The sequence below is a fragment of the Zonotrichia albicollis genome, chromosome 1, assembly GCF_047830755.1.
Source record: "Zonotrichia albicollis isolate bZonAlb1 chromosome 1, bZonAlb1.hap1, whole genome shotgun sequence".
In the NCBI taxonomy this organism is placed as follows: Eukaryota; Metazoa; Chordata; class Aves; order Passeriformes; family Passerellidae; genus Zonotrichia; species Zonotrichia albicollis.
Window position 1 is genome coordinate 57,189,999 of NC_133819.1, and position 15,189 is coordinate 57,205,187.

The following is a 15,189-nucleotide window of genomic DNA, read 5'->3' on the forward strand; positions in this document are numbered from 1 at the left end:
GGGCACACCTTTTACTTTTCCTTGCTGCTACAAACGGAGCCTTAGCTGTGAGGGGCCCAGGGCTGGAGTGCACTGGGCTAAAGCTCCTAGGCTCTCTCTCTCTCTCTGCTTTTAAGGATTTTAAACAGCGTCTTACTCCAGTGGTATGCAATGTAGCTTTGCTGTTCCCTGAAAGCTAAATTAGGAGTAGTACACATTTTGAATAAAGAAAAATAGTTTTGGTATGGACTAAAAGTTTTACTGAATTACTGATATAGAAGGTAATGCATAAACACAAACTTTAAATAGTATGTGTGTTTTAAAGATTTGAGCTAAAAAATGTCTATTTTACACAAGGAAAACATCTGTTGATGTATTTCCTCAAAGAGGCATTTTATAAAAATGCTATATAATTATTTTTAAATAAGAATTGTTTCCTTTCTCTGAATCCAAAGGAAATGTTTGTTTTTTAATGTGGTGCTTCCTACTCCAAAGCCACTTTAGAAGGCACAATAATAGTATAAATAAAATAATAATAAAATATGAAATAAATAATAAAATAAAATAATGATTAATAATAAAATGAAATAACGATAAATAATAAAATAAAATAATGATAAAAAATAAAGTGAATAATAATATAATAATAAAATATGAAATAAAAAGTTGAAATAATTAATAATTTCAAATTTTAGTTAATAAAAGCATGGTTTTTAAAAGCATGTGATTAACAAAAACATACAGCATCTGATATTCATTTTGGGATATCACTTGCTTTTTATCATGATTGCAAGCAAACAAATTTTTGTTGACCAAAAGTTTTTTGTTAAGATTAAAATTATATTAAGTGTAGGTTATGTAGAATTTAAAATCAGCTGATTTTGTTAAAATTAAGCTTAAGTAATGTTAAGTTTATTAAGTTTAAATATTTTAAGTATTTTAAGTCTAATATTATTTAGTTTAAGTGATGTTAGATAGATTTATGCTTTTATGATAGGCATTTATTTTATGACCTGTGTGCAAAGTGTTGTTGTTAGAGAGATTCTAGTTAAAAGAAACAATTTAAAGTATTTGTGAGTAGAGTTATTTTTGTTTAAAATATATCTGCTGTTTAAGAAGAGAAAACAAACTTTCTTTAGCTTATTTTTATGAATTATATTAACACACCTGAGTTTTGTTTGAGGCTTATAGCACATAGAACTTTTCTGATTCTTTTTTAAGTTTTATTAGAGTTAATTGATTTTACATATAAGTTTTGTTGATCTTAAAATAAGTCTGTTAAGTTTAGATATTTTAAGTGTTTTAAATGCATGCTAATTTTTCACTACTCCAAATCAACAAAGGACTGAGAGATAACCCAGCTGATGCCATTTGAGCCAAATGACTAAAGGATTACAGTCTGTAAAACTGATCTTGAACTTTTCTGGGAAACCCAAGGAAAAGGTGGATGTGAAAACTTCAAGGACACAGAGGATCATTTTTCAGACTCGCCGTTCGCCTCCTCCCCAGGTGCACATGAGGGAGGACAGCTGACAGCCTTTTAACCCTTTGGAGTAAAAGCCATTGCTCGGACCATGGCTGGGGGACCTTATAGAGATACTGAGTGGACTTTTAAATGCTTTGTTTGTTTTGCTTTTTATTCTTGGTGGTATTCAAGATATGGTCAGAAGAACGATAGAAAAACCCAGCATACCAACCTCCTTGTGCAAAAAAGAAAAAACCAGGAATTGTTGGAGATTTTTTCAGAGATGGCTTAGAAGGCAGCTGTGAGGAGCAGATTCTCACAGCCGGTTTCTGTAAACAGCAGAGGTTCTCAGGTTGTTTTTAATTACAAGTAAAGGTGACAAACATGAAGGCCTTGAGAACCTGGCATACCAGGGTTCTCAGGCAGCTTTCTCATAACAGGTGGATATTCTATCTTTGGCTGTTTTGGGAAAGCGAAAATAATTTTGAGAACCTAAATCTTGGTATTGGAAACATAAGGAGGAGTTGGTATGTTATCTCTGACCTATTGTGAGCTCAGATTTTGCAATATGCATGAACTTGATTAACACTGTTATAAAAAGTGCCTGATTGATTAATAAATCGGAGTTGATGCTGATCAATGAAAGATGGGTCTCTCCCTCCATTCTTCAATACCTTTGCCTCAGCACTTCGCAGTCCTGCTCTCGCCTGCATCACCACACAGCAGACAGAGCCACTACTCAGGGGTTCTCACCGAGAACCTGGGAGTGGTGGAATTCGTAGTCTCCATTGGTCACTCCAGGAGTGGCTAGCCGGACCCGTCAGCTCCAGTGGCCGCGTAAGCGAGGCTGCACATATTTCTGATTTTGTGCAGCTAAAGTATGCACATGTTTCATTAGGCATCTCTTCATCCACTATATGGGCTTCAGTTTGATGCTGGAAAAAAAAGCCATGATGCTATTGCACATTAGCAGCTAGCCTTTGTTGTCCTAGGCATTCTCCACACCATTAAAACTGATAATGGTCTTACCTATATGTCACAGAAAACTCATCAATTCTTGCAATTATGGGGTGTGTCACATCTCACACCCCATAATTCCTTCCGTTCCTCATTTCCCTATAGGCCAAGCCATTGTTGAGCATGCCCATGGCACTTTGAAGCGCATCCTAGAAAAACAAAATGGGGAATGTCTGGTGAAACCCCACAAAGTAGGGGCATAGTCAGTAAATTTGTCTGTTTGCTACGGCCCACTCTATTGTTTCGAGTGTGGCTTTTGCTTCTGGAGTTAATTTCCTTGCAGAAGTTAACTCAATCTGGATGAAACATCTTGTTCAAACTGGGTTTATCATTTTTTGTATTATCATATTTATTTCACTTATTGTGTTTGCTATCCTGTCTGCAAAGGGTCCTGCGAGGATGATAAAAATTGCCTTTGTAGTCAGAAAACAAAAAGCGGGAACTGTGATGGCTAGCAGCCGGCCTGAAGGCCTCACAGACACAAGTAATCTTGACCTTGACTTGATCAGCCTGTACCCATGAGAAAAGGAAGTAAACATCTTTAAGGATGAAAGCACTGAAAAGCAGAAGGACTTAACTGCAAGGAACAGATGCTGGCCAATCTTTGGCAAGCATGCACACAGGCAACTATTGGTCCGTGAACTGAGTGGCAACAAGTTACTAGCCAATGGGGATTGAGCATGCCGTTTTTGAAAACCATATAAATATGAGCTGTAAACAATATAGATCATTATTGCTACTTGAACCTTGTTGTGTCAGGTCCATCTCTACTGCAACATTAGCTCAGTCCATTAGATACACATGTTTGAATAAGAGGGAAACAGATTTGTATTTGCTTGTCTAAAAATCTTTTAAATGCTTTTACTAAGGAATAGTTTTGGCAAAGCATTACGGTTTGACAAAGTTACTATATCAGGTTTCTTCATACATTTTTAAACAGCATGAATGTGAATTATAGCTACATAGTAGCACAAGGTAGCTCAAATTCAGCTTGAATTTCAGTTTCAGAACTCAAAAAGAAGCTTGTTCTCCACAAAACTACTAGCAATCTTGATATTCATATAGCACTCCATACCCCAATATTTAGTGGATTTATACTGATCACTTCTCTGTGAGACCCCACAGGGATCCTCCTTTCCATTCTTCCATATAGGGAATAGATGCTAACAGATACTATTGTATAATGTACTAGGCAAGCATGGAATATAGAAGTTTTGAGATTTGCTCTTCTCCTTACTAAAAAGAGAAAAAAAGCCAGAGATACAGCGTTCATCTGCGCAATGACTACCTTATTAATGACACCAGTAACATGTGATAGACCTCCAAATCAGCTAGCCCTTCAAGGCAATTCTGCCCAGGCTTAAAAAAATAATAAAAAAAAAAGACACTGTAAAATACCAAGAAATGCATACATCATTTGGATATCAAATATATTCTTTTGGCCCAAATGAGGAAGAAGAAAAACATAGTGGTTACAATAATAAGATATATGAAAGTTTTAAACATAGCTTCCTAAGCACAGTACAATCTGACCCCTAGAAAGGTACTTCTAGGTACAAGTCCTGACTTTTCATTCTCTGTGCTTCCCAGCAAACTGTCCATGCTTCGGCATATGTAAGGGGGTTTTTTGCTCCTATAAACCTTAAGCACCCTATATTGTGCAGGTTTGTCAGCTTCCTTTCACATTCCTCTTACAATACATTCTCCCAAGGCAGGTTAATGATCTCCCTTTTCCTCCAGGAAGGTCTACCTAACCTCTTTCTTCCACAGTAGTACAGTCAAAAAAAAAAAAAAAAAAAAGCCAAGGAAAGAGAATGTACAGTTCACAGAACTACATTTTACCATGCTTCATGATCCAAATGGCTAGACAACTGAAATATCAGAATGCCATTGCAGGCTTCTGTGTCTTATTTCATGAGAAAGAACATTTTATAGTCAGGTATTGTAGGGAACACAATTATAAAAACCCCGTTTAGGAACTGGGTAAAATCCATGTCAGAGATTCCCAAATGATGTTTGTTTCACAATGAAGTATTCAAGGCAGTAATTGTGTTTCCTATCTTTGTCTTATATCTCTCATGTTGTAACAAAATGTATACAATTGTTTTCCTATATTTAACATAACTATAACAAAGAAATCCTACTCCTTACATGGTGAATGTTTTCTGGTTAAAAAAAAAAACCAGTTGTTTCCTCATATTTATAAACAACTAGAATTTTCCTGTATTGGTCAGTTGGTAAGAACTGTATTTAAAATTCAGAGAAATAGATTTATCTGTGAAATGCAAATACTCATACAGAAAATATTTTAGGGAAAACAATAGCTATTTAGGAACTAAGCAAACTCTCTTGATTTAGAGATAAGTTTTGGAGAAAACACTCTGGAATTAGTGTTTACTACAAAGAAAAGAGTTTCGGCAATCCCTCCTGCTGATAAGAAATGAGTATTAGTGTGTGAAAGTGAAAATACCCGCAATTGTTTATTGACAAACAATAATGGCGCACAAAAAAGAATAAATGCTAGATATTAAATGTCATAGCCTTATTCCTCCAACATACACACACACACACACACACACACACACAAACAAACAACCTAAAAAAAAAGAACCAAAATGCCAGGGGAAGAAAAACTGGCTGGCCACCTAGCATGAAGGAACAAAATGGCACCAGCAGGAAAGTTCATGCAGCAGCTCCGTAAAAAAGAAAAAAAAGATGGGAACCTGCTGAATCTCCAGTGTTGGTCTCCTCCTCTCAGAAGACAAAGTTAGTGGATTCAGGGTCCTTTCTTTTTGCTGCATTGGCTTTTTTCGAGGTCTGGGGCTAGGACAGAGCAGCTCCTCACAGCTCTCCGCAGATCCCTGGCTGATCACCTCTCTGATCTTGGACTAAAATCAAGCCAAACAGTTCAAGAAAAAAACAAAAGCTGACAAAGCATTGCAGTCTCCAAGGCCAGCAAAAAGGGGAAGAAACTTCTTGCTTAAGCTAACAAAAACCAAGCTACCTAAGCAACAAAGTAATGCCAGTCCAAATGGCACCAAGCATGTCCAGGAGTGAGGCTTGGAACAAAGCCTGGGCAAGAGCACCCAAGGCTCCCACCCCTCTCCAGGACCCACCTCAAAACTACAACAACCGTTTCTGGGCATAGAGCAGAAGATTAGGGGATGGAGTATCATCAAAAAATCATCCCAAGACACAAACAAACAGGTCTTTAGTCTATCTTGACTCCTTATGAGATGTGTGCACAGCCTTTGGTTTAATTTAAAATGTAGAAAAATATGGACCTATTTTACTTGTGGTAAGGAAAATTAAAAGCAGTGAAAAAAAGTTTAGATAACAGAACAAAAGACAGCAGGGAAAAAGCCATGTAGTTCTATACACAACAATGAGAACACAATTAGCAAGAGTAGAAATATTATTGACTTGTCACTATGCAGGGGCATTTCAACTAGAAGTCTTTCAACAGTCAGTCAGCAGGTAGCAACTGAAATACTAACAGGCACCCTGAATGTTATTTACAAAGAGAAATGTTTATTTCAGAAGATACTACTTGATGCTGGGAAAAAAGAAATGCCCAGAATATAATTGGGATAACTGCTTGGCTATAGCTCCAGCACTGGTTCTGGATAAATAATTTTAATATCTCCCTGGGAGTAAGAAATAAGCTATTAATGTACACATTGCAAGAATTCTGGGTCCGACACTATGGATAGGGGTTGCATGGCCATGTTTTAGTAGCAGGGGTGGGGCTCCAGAGGTGGCTGCTGTGAGAAGTTGCTAGAAGTTTCCTCCGTGTCCAGCACATCCAATGCCAACTGGCTGCAAGACACACCCACCACTGGCCAAAGCTGGGCCAATCAGAAATGGTAGCAATGCCTCTGTTGTAGCATAATAAGGAAGAAGAAAAAAAAATTATTGTGGGGGTGCAATTGAAGACAGATAAGAGAAGCGTGAGAATATGTGAGGGACAACTCTAGAGACACCCAGGTCCTTGGAGAAGGAGGGGGAGGAAGTGCTTCAAGTGCTGGAACTGAGATTCCTCTGCAGTCCATGGTGAAGACCATGGTGAAGCAGCTGTGCTCTGCAGCCCATGGAGATCAATAGGAGTGCAGAGATCCACCTGCAGCCCATGGAGGAGACCCATGCTGGAGCAGGTAGATGATCAAAAGAGGGTGTGAGCCCATGGGAGTCCTGTGCTAGAGCAGGCTCCTGGCAGGGACCTGCAGACCTGTGGAGAGAGGAGCTCACACTACACCTCACACTAGAGCAGGTTTCCTGGTAAAACCTGTGACCCTGTGGGGGCCTCATGCTAGAGCAGGCTGTGCCTGAAGGACCTCATGGAAAAGTGACCCATGCTGGAGCAGTTCGTGAAGCGCTGCTGCCCATGGGATGGATTCACATTGAGAAGTTCAAGGAGAACTGTCTCCTGTGAAAGGGATCCCATGCTACAGCACGCTCTTTTCCCTGAGTAGCAGCAGGAACAACTGTGATGAGATGATAATAATCTCAATTTTCCATCTTCCTATGCCACCAAGGAGGAGGAGGCAGGAGGAGGAGGGAGAGTCTGCTAAGGAGGAAGGTATAGGGGAAAGGTAGTTTTAAGATTTATTTTACTTCTCATTATCTGCTCTGATTTTGTTGGGAATAAATTCAATCAGTACTCTCACATTCAGTCTCTTTTGCCCATGGTACTTGGTGAGTGATCTCTCCCTGTCCTTATCTCAACACATGAACCTTCTGCACTATTTTCTCTCGCCTGTCTAGTTGTGGAGGGAAGTGATAGTGCAGCTTTGATGGATGCCTAGTATCCAGTCAGGATCAACCCACTATACCTTGAAGGGTGGAAACTCACCTGGATTATTGCTTTTGATACCATCAATGTTCAGTAGGATTTGATTTTTCAGGATATTTACAGACATTTTTAATAGGCATCTAATGTGACACATCATTAACAAAGGTAAAGTAACCATGGTTTTCTTCCTTCTTCTATATCCAAACAACCTGAAAATATGTATGAAAAAGAATACAAGTATACTTACAAATTATGATAGTTATTGTGTCCCACGGTGACTGTATTTTTACAGTGCAAAGACATTGTCTCTGCTGCTGTGTAGTTTTGTGCAATGATAGCAACTTTTACCACTTCCTAGATAAATAGGGTTCTCATACTTGTGTGATACTGACTTCACAATTTTACAATTATTTGTGAAAACATTTCATTGTAGACATGAAAATCTCATTCCATGACCTTTGATTTGACCCAGTCATTTGGCCCCATTTGTGATACTGTAATTTGATGCCAAGACTTTTGTAAACACTTCCATGAACTAATAAATGAGCCAGAGGAGATAGAGGAAAAAATTATTCAATTGGAGATTATTCTCTTTTGAAGACACTGTTACACTATGTAGATATATTTGCTCTCAGAACCAGAAAAAAATTAAGCTTGAAGTAACCAAAATTCTCGGTCCTCTTTCCTCTGCAGAAAGTGACATGCTTGTCAAAAATTGTGCAGTCATATATAGACTCTTAGAAATATTTAGGTCGGAAAAGACCCATAAAATCATCACGTCCATCTTTAACCTACCACTGCCAAATACATCACTAAACTATTCCCTAAGTGTCATATCTACTCATCTTATAAATATCCCCAGGGATGGTGATTCAACCACTTGCCTAGAGTCTGTTCTGATGCATGACATTCCCAGTAGCCTCTTACCATACAAAATGAGTTGACAAATAATACCCATTATGATAAAGTATTTTTAAGTGAAGCAAAATATCCCAATTCCTTGCTATTGTACAACCTCTCTTCTCTGTAGCAACACAGCTGCAAAGATATTAAATCTTAAAAAATGTAGGAGAGAACATTACACCATTCTGGAATTTCCAAGTTAATGTCAATTAAGTTCATCATTAAAATCAAGGCTAATAAGCCCAATAATATATCATGTTGACATGTTTATTTAGCTACTTAAATCAAGTTGCTATCTTTGCCTTGCACTGTGCACTGTACCAGACATATCAGGGGTTTTGGCACCTTCACTATCATACCTAACACACAGAAATGTAACACATAGCTGTAGATAGAGGCTGTATGGGTTAAAGATGGGCAAGATTTCCAGAGACAGTGGAAGGAAAGATAAAACTACAACTTCCATGGACATATTTAGAACAAGCTCCTGCAAAAATGTAAGAAATTCTATAACTTCAATCTTTTTCAAAACTAGGCTGTTGCTATTACAGAAATACAAGGTACAATCCAAAGACTGGCTCTGCCATTAGGTCCTGCAGCAGGTTGTTCCTGCCAGATGTGTTCCTGCTGCAGCAGAAGCACAAGTAAAGGAAAAATATAAGATTAGAGAAATTGGTGGGGAAGAAAGAGAGAGGTATAATTCTTTTATATAAGAATTATATCTTATATAATGTCTGTATAAGTCTGGAGACAGGGAAATTATACAGGTGTCAGGACCTGGAGGGGAAAACCATTCAGGAAAAAAGTGCTAATGGCTCCTTAGTTGACAAAAAGTGGAAGGGAGTATGAAGAGGCAAGTGCTTGAAAGGGATAATTACTTAAAGCAATTACATATATATTATTCCCAGTTCTTTAAAATTAGATTTAGCGGTCCTTCTATTTGAAAAATATGCATGTGTGGAGGATGGGATTTGACTATATTTCAGAAATTATTTTCATAAGTTTATAAATATTTCTGGTGTTCTTACAGCGGAAGAAACATGGAATAGGGAGGATGTACTGTAGAAGAAAGTAGAGGTGTCTTATTCTAAAGGTACTTTTCCCTTTATTTATTGGCAAATAAAAAAAGCTAAAAATAGAAAGGAGGGAAATGAATAGAGAACTAAAAATAGAAAGGAAACCGTAAGGCAGTAAAGACTGGTGGTTATCCCCACTTAGAAGACAGAGGAGAATACCTAGCAATTGTGCTTCAGCAGCAATGGAAAGGCATATCAAGAGCAAATTTTTCAACCTGAGCTTCTTGCAGATATTTTGAGAAAAGAAATAATGGAATTTTACGTTACATGATAAATCTTAGTGCAGTTTACTGCTCAACTGGCATTTCCATTTTCAAGTTTTCCCAGATACTTAATTGAATCTTCCTAACTGTAATTATATTCTTTTAGAGGTAGTTCCAGTTCACCAGGGTCTTAAAATTTCTTTCTCTTTGCACAAAGTCTTGGTATATATTAAAACTATTTTTCACTCCTTCTGTGAATGCCTTAATAAACCTGTGGTCTTGGCCATCTCAGAAATGTTACAAACAGGGTAAGGCTACAGCCTTCTTGAAACATGGGAGGTCAAAGTAAAAATAAACCAAAGCCAAGAGATAGGAATAATGCCTTAATTATAAAGAGATTTTTAATTTTTCTGTGGGGGGTAGGGATGAATATTTTCTGTGGTTACTTGTAGTAGCTCTGAGGGTTAGATTTTTGTTACAGGTTTTTAATTACAAATTTAACTAGATTAGTCCTCATTTCACCAATAGTGGCTTCAGCAAAATTGTAGACTTCTGTCCTTTTAGCTCTAACACTGGTTTAAAAAGAGGTATTCACTGAGGGAAAAAATACTTCTGTTTGTTTTACTTTTCAAATATCTCCCTAAAAGTATGTTACATCTAAGCATGATTTGTTTAACCGGTACCATTTTTAATTCTCATGAAGTACAAAAACTTTCCAATTCTAGACTTCAAATTTTAACAAGTGGGAAGGTTGCTATCAAAAGTCACCTGGTCTAGTATTAATTCTTGTAGTACAGTCCACAAAGAGAATAAGCCACAGGAATTATATAAATATGCATAAGCCAGAAAGACTGGAAACATATAAAACAATTATTTAACAATCATGAGTAAATTGCTCCCAACACACAGTGATTTCTTTGCTGCTTCATTTTAACTGTCATGTTGCCAAGTACAGAAGGCAACACTAGGCATAGCTTTCTCACAGTTATTCCCAGGAAATGTCTTTCTGTCCTTTTTTTCAGTACCGCAACACAAAGAAAATAATATTTCCTGGTCTTACTGTGCATCAATATTCTCATTTCTTACAAAATACTTAATTTTATGTCAGTTTTTTCAGATGATGTAAAATCTGGTCTCCTGGCTAGTAAGTGTTTATAATAACTATAGAATATAAATTGCAGCTCTTCATGTCTTCAACACACTTTGATTACTCAATCATGTTGAATCTTAATGTCAGAGTTTGACTATGTGAGTACAATCAAGTGCTAACTGGGAAGCATTTACTCAGGCCCATCTTTATCTCAACTAGTAGTGTCATTGATACCTCTGTGTATCTCTTTTCCTAAACAAGCTTACAGAACATACAGCTGCAAAAGTACCTAAAATAAAAGACTCAACTTAAACTGGAACACAAATTCTAAATGTTATTCTTGTAGAAATACTATTATAAGGTATATGAATACCCAAAGCCTCCAATCCATTATGCACATGCCATTAGGATAGACAAGGTAAAAAATGATAGACAATTTGGTGGATTTATTATTTGAATATATAAGGCCAGTAAAGAGTGAGGAGTCAAATGACTGAAGTTATAAAAAAGATCAACAAGGTTGCCAGAAATAAGAATCAGACTCCTATCCACACTGTAACCTGCACTGAACCCTTTAAAAACTATACAAATTGTCATGAGGTGGGATTTGATAAAAGATTAAGTCCTGAGATCTAATATAGCTCATAATAATAAAAAAAAAACTTTATATCAACATGTACTCACTGGAAAACATAAATATTTTTTCCATTGTTCTGAAAAATCATTCATTTTAGTCTAATATTTCTTGATTGTATATCTCTCAGAATCTGGACCCAGTCCAAGAATTTGAGTCACATCAAAGGTCATAATCCGGGACCTCATGATGTCTCATTTTAAATGTGAAAAACATCTTGTGCCAAGCAACATTGTGCCAATGTCAATAAAATAACTATGTGAAAATAGATTTTTGTTGGAAGTCCACTAGTGGCTTTGTAAAAGTAAACAACTTGTGAAGAAGAGCAGAAGAAAAGCAATGGAGGCACAGAGATTTTTTCATTGGCTAGAAAGTCAATCAAGACCTGTATAGAAATGATGGGTGAATTTTTCCATTTCCTTTCAGTAGGATTAATGTTCTACTATGTGCCTCGTGACTTGCAATTCTACTGAATGGTGCTGCTTCTTTGAAGAAAGGAATACATATGCACAGAACAGAGGAATACACACAGAACAGAAACAGAGGTCCAAAACTTATTTTTCTAAATACCTTACGCTAGTATGCAATTATTAACTTCCACGATGCTATAAGATTAACTGATCATTACCACTATAATAATAGTTGCTTTGTAGTAGAACATCTGTTGAAGCAAGCACCAGCAAAATGACCATGCAGTTTTAGGAAACTTTTTTCTTTTTTCCACCTTGGCTATCTAACTTTATTTTGTACATTCCCATATAAGAATCAACTAAGATTTGAAATACAAGAGACAGGACCTGATAGCTTGAATGAGATTCTCATGTACTAGATTTATCTCAATGGCTACATGCCAACTCTCTTCTGATGTGACCAAAATGTTTTTCTTTTTCAGCCATAGTTACCTTGCTTTGCAAACTCCCCACTGCCTGCTCCTCATCAGATTACCAGCAAAAGATGGAAGTTGCTTGGGGCAGAGTGATCACGAAATAATAGAGTTCTCAATATTTGGTGAAGTCAGGAAGAGCACCAGTAAAACTGTTGCATTGGACTTCCGGAGGGCAGACTTTGGCCTGTTTAAGAGACTTATTCAGAGCGTCCCTTGGGAAGCAGTCCTAAAAAACCAAGGAGTTCAGGAAGGGTGGGCATACCTCAAAACAGAGATCTTGAGGGCACAGGAACAGACCATCCCTGTGTGCCGAAAGATCAGTCAACGGGGTAAACGTCCAGCCTGGCTGGGCAAGGAGGTTTTGGAGGAACTTAAGAATAAAAAGAGGATGTATCAGTGTTGGAAGAAGGGTCAGGTCTCTAAGGAAGTATTCAAGAAGGCTGCTAGAGCATGCAGAAAAAAAATTAGGGAGGCCAAAGCTCAGTTTGAACTTAGAATAGCAACTTCTGTAAAGGATAATAAAAAATGTTTTTACAAATATATTAATGGTAGAAGGAAAGGTAAGACCAATCTTTGTTCTTTATTGGACAAAGGAGGGAACTTAGTATCTGAAGATGAGGAAAAGGCAGAAGTGCTTAATGCCTATTTTGCCTCAGTTTTTAGTGGGAAGATGACTTGCCCTCAAGACACCTGCCCACCTGGGCTGGTTGATGGTGACAGGGAGCAGAATGGTCCCCCCATTATCCAAGAGGAGGCAGTCGTAGAACTACTGAAATGCTTAGATATTCATAAATCTATGGGACCAGACAGGATCCACCCCAGGGTAATGAGAGAGCTGGCAAATGAGCTTGCAAAGACACTCTCCATCATTTACCAACAGTCCTGGCTCACTGGTGAGGTTCCGGATGACTGGAAGCTGGCCAATGTGATACCCATTCACAAAAAATGTACAAAGGAAGATCCTGGTAATTATAGACCAGTCAGCCTAACCTCAGTACCTGGCAAAATAATGGAACAGTTTATATTAAGCGCCATCACGCAAAATTTACAAGACGGCCAGGGTATCAGACCCAACCAGCATGGATTTAGGAGGGGTAGGTCATGTTTGACCAACCTGGTCACCTTTTATGACCAGGTAACCCACCTAGTGGATGCAGGGAAGGCTGTAGATGTTGTTTACTTGGATTTCAGCAAGGCCTTTGACACTGTCTCCCACAGCATACTCCTAGACAAGCTGGCAGCCCGTGGCTTGGACAGGAGCACTCTTTGCTGGGTTCAGAACTGGCTGCATGGCTGGGCCCAGAGAGTGGTGGTGAATGGTGCTGCATCCAGCTGGCGACCAGTCACCAGTGGTGTCCCTCAGGGATCTGTGCTGGGGCCAGTTCTGTTTAATATTTTTATTGATGACATGGATGAGGGCTTAGAATGCTTTATTAGCAAATTTGCAGATGACACTAAGCTGGAAATGTGTGTTGATCTGTTAGAGGGACAGAGGGCTTTGCAGAGGGACTTGGAATGGTTGGATGGATGGGCAGAATCTAATGGGATGAAGTTCAATAAGTCCAAGTGCCGAGTCCTGCACTTTGGCCACAATAATCCCCTGCAACGATATAAGCTAGGAATGGAGTGGCTGGACAGTGCTCAGGTGGAAAGGGACCTGGGGGTGCTGGTTGACAGTCGGCTGAACATGAGCCAGCAGTGTGCCCAGGTGGCCAAGAAGGCCAATGGCATCCTGGCCAGTATCAGGAACGGTGTGGCCAGCAGGAGCAGGGAGGTCATTCTTCCCCTGTACTCAGCACTGGTGAGGCCTCACCTGGAGTATTGCATCCCGTTCTGGGCCCCTCACTTTAGGAAGGACGTTGAGATGATTGAGCGTGTCCAAAGGAGATCAACGAGGCTGGTGAAGGGCTTGGAACACAAGCCATATGAAGAACGACTGAGGGAGCCGGGGTTTTTCAGCCTGGAGAAAAGGAGACTCAGGGGTGACCTTATCACTCTCTTCAACTTCCTGAAGGGTGGCTATGGTGAGCTGGGGGTTGGTCTCTTTCTCCAGGCAACAACAGACAGAACAAGAGGAGACAGTCTCAAGCTGCGCCAAGGGAGATACAGCCTAGAATTAAGGAGGAAGTATTTTACAGAAAGAGTGGTCAAATACTGGAATCATCTACCCAGGGAGGTGGTAGAGTCACCATCCCTCGAAGAGTTTAAAAAAAGACTGGATGTGGCACTTGGTGCCATGATCTAGTTGAGGTGTTAGAACATGGGTTGGACTTGATGATCTTAAAGGTCTCTTCCAACCTAGAATTTCTGTGATTCTGTGAAGTATCTTCAGGTTCCGTAAGTGCCTCTAGTCATGCTTAGTATTGCACTTGAACTCCAGTGCACAAAGTGCACAACATTTCACAGAGACTTACAGAAAAAATAAAATAATTGCAGACTAAATCTAACAATGATATTAATCTACATTTCAGCATTTTCCCTGACCTGTTAATGACAATGTTGCTTTCTTCTGTCAGGTAGAGCTGGGCTTTCATAACTTTGCAGTGAAGATGTGTTGCTGCAGAACAAGTTTTAAATATGTGGAATTGTTATGTCTATAAAGCTGCAATCATGGGGAAATATTCTTTTTTCTCCAGACATTCATAGTTTTTGGCAGTCAGAGTCATCAGCATACCCCAGGGAAACACAGTGGATATCTATCTACTGTAAGTAGGAACTTAAGTAGTTCTTTGGCATTACTGAAGCCATGTGCTATGAATCTGTTTATTATAAAACAGATATTTATCCATGGGTAAAAGGAAACTAAAAATAACATAGAAAATCTTTTCAATAGCAAGCAAGAAACATGTACTTCATTAGTCTGTGGCTTCATGAAGGAATAAGTACTTCAATCTACTTAACCTGGCCTTCAAATGCAGCCTGATGTCTAGCTCCTCTTCAAGTCAAGATGCAGCTCTAAGGCTCAGCTTCCTTTAACGTCTTTGTCTATACTATTACTGCATGTCTCTTATTTTAGCATCCTGTCAAGATTTCACAGTAAGAAAGAAAATAATCAGACACAATACTTATTATGTGATTCTGTACTCACTGTCTCAGTGAGTCAAAAATAGGTCTGTACTGAGGACAATATGAAGTAACCAATGC